The 5,954-nt window shown below is 46.3% G+C and overlaps 1 long non-coding RNA gene across 2 annotated transcripts; it reads right to left on the minus strand.

Moving 5' to 3' along the window:
- Positions 1–1,714: 1,714 nt before the first annotated feature.
- On the minus strand, positions 1,715–2,793 carry Gm33631. Of its 2 annotated transcripts, XR_382387.4 has the most exons (3): positions 2,598–2,793; positions 2,333–2,458; positions 1,715–2,157 (listed from the first exon to the last, which is right to left on the minus strand). It is a non-coding gene; the product is annotated as a predicted gene, 33631 (long non-coding RNA). The 2 variants fall into 2 exon arrangements; XR_382386.1 differs by lacking the exon at positions 2,598–2,793 and having other exon boundaries at positions 2,333–2,549.
- Positions 2,794–5,954: the final 3,161 nt, after the last annotated feature.

The raw sequence follows: 5,954 nt of genomic DNA on the forward strand, positions 1-5,954 counted from the left end.
GCGTGAGTTTTGTTTTTGTTGTCATTGTTTTTGCCTGCATGCATACCTGTTGCCCGAAGACGCCAGAAGAGGGCATCAGATCCCTTGGAACTAGAGTTAGGGAGGGCTGGGAGTTGCTATGTAGGTTCTAGGAACAGAACCTAGGTCCTCTGCGAGAGCAGCCAGGGCTCTTAATCCCTGAGCAATCTCAGGCTCCTGGATCCTGGTTTTTAAAGAAACAAAAAATAAATAGGAAAACCTAAAGACTGACTGGAAGTAGGAGTGGGAGTCTATGTGAAACTTATCCCATTTGTGAGCGCAATAGAGGGACCAGAGTTATGAGGTGCAATCCTCCTTCTGCATCCACAGATCTTTACCAGTGCATTCAAGCACAGCAGGTTGGAAAAACATAGCTGAAAATGATTCTAAAATGTTCCAAACGCAAAGCTGAAATCCAAGAGTAGCAAACACCATGGTGCTGTAGTCTCTGCCTCCACCCAGCAGAGTGTGAGTGGGTCTGTCCACTGTGCTCCAGGTCTGCGTCCTGAGTGTGCTCAGCTGGCGCAGACTGGATCTTGTCATCCTCTGGACGGTGTTTGGGCTCTGTGACTGAGCACTCTTGGCCTTTGGTTATCTCTAGGGTGTTTTTGAAGCCAATGTCCAACCAGGGTAGAGCTGGATACCAGGGTAGAACTGTGTCTTTCTTATTTCTTCACAAGGTGAAGTGTCATGAAACTCATTTTATAATGGCACAGAAAAAATATATACAAAGTCTTTTTATCAGAAAATATATAAGTCCGAGAACAGGAGAATAATGCAGATAGGTTTGTTTATTTTTTTAAAGAATTTTTGGCTTTCATATAAATCTTTACAAAGTAACTTACTTTTTTGTTTGTTCTCAGGCTTCAACCTGAGACCTGGCTGTGTCTTTCCCCTTCGACTGGGCTCACCGGGGCATCTGCTCTGTTGCTTCTTGTTGAACTGGAAGTTTTTGTATACATTCAGCTTTCCCCTAGCCCATTGGCATATCTGGAGAGAGCCATTTGTCTTTCTATACCATATAGATTCTATACCGTGATGCTCTTGTAAAACAGGACTCTCGTGACCCTACACCCTGGCTGGGAGCAATGTCAGATTTGTATCCAGTGCTTCTGGCCATAGATGGCCTTAGTAGCCTCCAGCAGAAGCTATAGGAGCAGGTCAGTGCCTTTCTTCCTCCCAGAGAAACTTCTTTGGTGTAGTGAGGTCAAAACTGAAGTGCACCACAAACTAAACGCAATGGAAACTAGGGAAACTAACTGGGGAGCAAGAGGTTAGGAACAGGGTGTGGAGCGGCTAACAAACAGATTTTGTTCTTAACTAGATCAAATAACAGCATCCAAATGCACTCCTGAGAGGTGTCTCTAGCAAGTATCTTCAAATGTTTTTTTTTTGTTTTTTTTTTTTAATGCAAAAACTGAATAATAGGAGCTGGAGAGACGGCTCTTCCATTAGACACAAGTTCAAATTCCAGCATCCCTGTCAGGAAGTTCATAACTGCCTGTAACTCCAGCTCCAGGAGATCTGAGACCCTAGTCTGGTTTTATCAGGCATCCATAGACACATGCACATAACCACATACAAGCATACACATATATGCATGTGTACATACATACATACATCACACACAGGCACACACACACACATGCACATAGTGCATGGATAAAAATAAAATACATTTGAAAAATCCTGAAAATAAATGTAAAGTCACCGTATTTACTCTGGATTATAACATTAATGACCTTCTGTAAATACTTCACAAGCCACAGATTTACACAGTTCCACACCACACACGAGGCTGAAAACCTCCCTTCCAAAAACCAGCCTGTGATTCTGTATGCCCTCAGGAAGTGTATATAATAGTAGAAACAGGTCTACAAAACAGAGCCACAATGTGGGAGAGGCTCTACAGAAACAAACAAAACCCAGCATTCTCTGTGGGCACAGACTTGACCCGGGAACTCAGAAATGTTTCAGGGTGTTGGCCCAGCAGTTGGAAGAGGAAGATGATACACGGAATGGCCACACTGGGCACCAATGGAGCAGCAAACTTTTCACCGTAACTACTGATGTGAGAGAACGTGCGACTAGCTTGCAGCCCAGCCTCTTCATCTGGTCCTGCTGCCATCTGTGTGGGATCTAGATAAAGCATTAACAGGGGAGCCCTTCGTCACTACCATGTTACAACCCACCTAAAGGTGTAAGCACAACACAGTCTTTGTGCTGGGCTTTTAAACGGGGCATCTGACACAGTGCCTGGAGACGCATCCGTTTGAGGACTAGCCAGGCATTACTTATGACAGCAGTTATGTACCTGGAAACCTCCGTGCTGGGACGTTACCCAAGCTCCGCAGTCATCTAGGAAGCCTGGTCCAGAAAACCTGAGTTGCTTGTGTGGAAACTTCCCAGGACCACACGGAGTGGTTAGTGCCTGGCAGCGCTGAACCAGGGGAAGAGCAGAAGGGAAAGATCCATCAGGAAAAGTGAAACAGCCTTGTGCCTGCCAGATAGAGAGTGCTCGCTCACACACTGTCATCTCCACTTTAAAACAAATTGAAGGGGAAAAAAAAATCCCTCACCTCTCCTTTTTTGGTCACTTCAGCTTTTCTCTGGTGGCTTTAAAAAAAAAGTCTTTTCTTCCATGACACACTAGGAAAGGCACTTTTGGAGCTGTGGAGTGGTTATAAGTGACTCTCTCACAACTGGTTTTTATTTCCATTTTGTTTCACTGACTGAGAATGTAAATTGAACTCCAGAGCTATTGTGCTTTGTTCTGCCTCTCTGTGTGGAAATGTGTTCCAAATTAAAGTCCACGGGTAAACCAGAGTAGTCCCGAATGTGGCCCTGCAGCTTTTGAAGCAGGGCGGGGAGGACTGGGGGAGCGGGGAGGCGGAGCCAAGAAAAGACAGAGCGCAATTTTATGAGCCCCAGATGGTGCTGTGGGTGTTACGGATATCTTTATGTGGGGAGGTCACGGGTTCAGGTTCCATCTGGAGAGAGCTCTTTGCGCCTAGGGAAGAGAGATGGGTGCTCTGGCAGGAAATGGAGCCACCTGCAGGCTCCGCACGCTGCCTTCCCGGCCCAGCTATGTATCCTCCGCATGTGGCTGCGAGGCTGAGAACAAAGGAAAACCAGGAACTCGCCCTCCCAGCCACCATCCAGCTCCAGCCACTGGGTTGTGAAGAGTCTTGAATCGGCTTTTCCCTGGCTTGCTGTTGGGAGCCAGTCTGCTCTCCATTGATTCTTCCCTCCTGAAGCAAGTAGAACTGATCTTTCTTCAGACCCAAAAGGAATGTTGACTTTTTGACAGTGGCATGTGATATTGTCAACTTCAAGTTGGAGAATCACATAATTGAGTGACCAGGAAAAAACAAACAACAAACCAACCAACTAACCAACAACAAAAAGAACCCACCGCCCTCCAAACAAACAAACAGACAACAAATCCTTATCATCTAAGTATTTTTATGATTTTGGAGCACATTCGTAGTTATCTCTGGTTGCGCAAGGCTGGTGGAGGTGGGAGTGGGCAACAGTTGGACACGCTGCTTGGGTCATGCAGACATAGTGGTCCTTAGAGTGGGAATTACAGAAAAGAAGTTCCTGAGATGAGTCTGCTCGATAATGTGGGTACAAATGCTTCCTGGTGAGGTGGTTTGATTTGGCTTGGCCGGAGGATAATGCTGACATGGCAAAGCTAGAATGATGGTTTTATGGCCACATTCTTAAATCAAAAATGCTGCTGCTGCTGCTGCTGCTGCTTTTCCTCCTCCTCCTCTCCTCTTTCTCCCCTCCTCCTGCCCTCCCCTTCCCTTCCTCCTCCCCTCTTCCTCCTCCCCTTTCTCTTCTTCCTTCTCCTCCTCCCCTTCTCCATCCTCTTCCTCCCCTCTCTTCCTCCACCCCTCCTCCCCTCTTCCCCACCATATTCCTCCTCCCCTTCCTCCCTTCATTCTCCCCTCGTCCCCTCTTCCTTTCCTCCTCTTCTTCTTCATCCTCCTCCTCTTCCTCTTCCCCTTCAGGCTAGCCTCTAACTCACAGAGATCTGCCTGCCTCTGCTCTTGAGTGTTAGTTGTAATTTATTTTATTATTTATTTTGGTTTTTTTTTTTGAGACAGGGTTTCTCTGTGTAGCCCTGGTTGTCTTGGAACTTGCTCTGTAGACCAGGCTGGCCTTGAACTCAGAGATCAACTTCCGCTGCCTCCTGACTGCTGGAATCAAAAGTGTGCGCCACCACCACCCTGCAGAGGTTTAGTGTTTGTTGTTGTTGCTGTTTTTCCTGGCAATGCTAGGGTTTGAATTGAAGCCAAGGCGAACACTCTTCCACTAAGATGTATTTCCAGCTCTGAGTGCTGGTTTTAAAGTCATATATTCCCCCAGAACCTATATAAATGCCTGGTGGGCCTGGCTGTCTACAATCCCAATTCTCTGGAGACGAAGACCTGAGCTGAATTATTGAAGTCCAAGTTCAATGAGACCCTATGTCAATATAACGTGAAGAGAGATAAAGGAAAACACGCGTGTCAATCTCTGACCTCTAAATGTATGTGCACACACACTCATACACATGTGGATATATACATATGAGCACACCACACACACTCTGATGGTTGTGCAGGTCCACATACAATCTCAGCACTGGGGAAGTTAGAGACAAAAGGATTAGGGGTTTGAATCCAGCTTAGGCTACAGGATAAGATCCCATCTCAGAAAACAAACACAGCCTACAATGGTGGGGAATGCAGGCAATCCCAACACTTGGGAGGCAGAGGCAGGAGGATCAACGCAAGGTCTGTGTGGCCAGCCTGATCATATTAAGTTCCGGTCTAGCCTAGACCACATAGTAAGATTTATAACAGAAATAGCTTTTGTTGGTGTGGAGCATACATCATCTTAAATGTACCGTCATAACCATTTTAAAAGGATGTGTTTTCATTCATATGGATGTGTCTCCCTGAGAGCATGTGTGCACCTGAGTGTGGTGCCCTACTTAGGAGGGATTGTGAGGGTGTGGGTGCTGAAAACTGAACTCTTGTCCTCTCTGAGAGTATCAACTAACTAATGAGCCATCTTTCAACCCTGAAGTATTAACAATGCACCCTCAACTAGATAACTAAAGGAGTTTTTCTTCTGCATTTGCTCCTTCATAGCTGCCTTTGGCTCAAAATGGTCCCTATGCAAAGGTGTCACATGCTGACCAGTGTGTTCCCGCCTTCACCCATGGTGGAGACTTTCTCCCTCGTTCCCCTATACGAGGGAAGGGAAAGCATTTACCATAGGGTTTGGTAGATACCTATGGCATCCACTCCTATCCATGTTCTAGAAGTTACAAGTTGTCCAGGAAATTGTTAATGCATTATTAATTATGAATTATTAATTAATGCATATTCCTCCAATATCCCCAGATCTGCTTTGGGTGGATTACGTAGAGCTAGGGAAAGAGGAAGGAAAATGCAGATGTGGAGACCTGGGGGCTGTAGCTCAGATTATAGAGCCTCGAATATCTCTAGGCCCTGAATGCTATCCCTGGCTCTATACAAACTGGGTCTCCTGTAGCCCAGGCTATCCTCAGCTCACTCCGTAGGCAAGGATGACTTAGAACTTCTTCTGATCTTCCTGCCTCTGCTTCCTAAGTGCTGGTTTTGGCTGTGAGTGATCATGCCTAGTTTATTGGTCAGGGTGTCCAGTGTTTGGGAAAGGAGAGTACAGCCAGCTGCCACCGGCCAGTTCAACAATGAGGAGCTTGTGAACATTGTGACGATGATGACACAAAGTTTACACACGAAACTGCAGGTGATGGGAGACTTTTCCTCTTCACTAGGGTGGTGAGTGAATGGCAGACAGACTAACGGGAAGGGAGATTCACAAAGTTATCGTGGACATCAGGAAGCAGGTGAAAGTGAGGCAGGTAGCCCAGATCCTCAATGGATCTGGTGGAA

Source organism: Mus musculus, chromosome 13, assembly GCF_000001635.26.
Source record: "Mus musculus strain C57BL/6J chromosome 13, GRCm38.p6 C57BL/6J".
In the NCBI taxonomy this organism is placed as follows: Eukaryota; Metazoa; Chordata; class Mammalia; order Rodentia; family Muridae; genus Mus; species Mus musculus.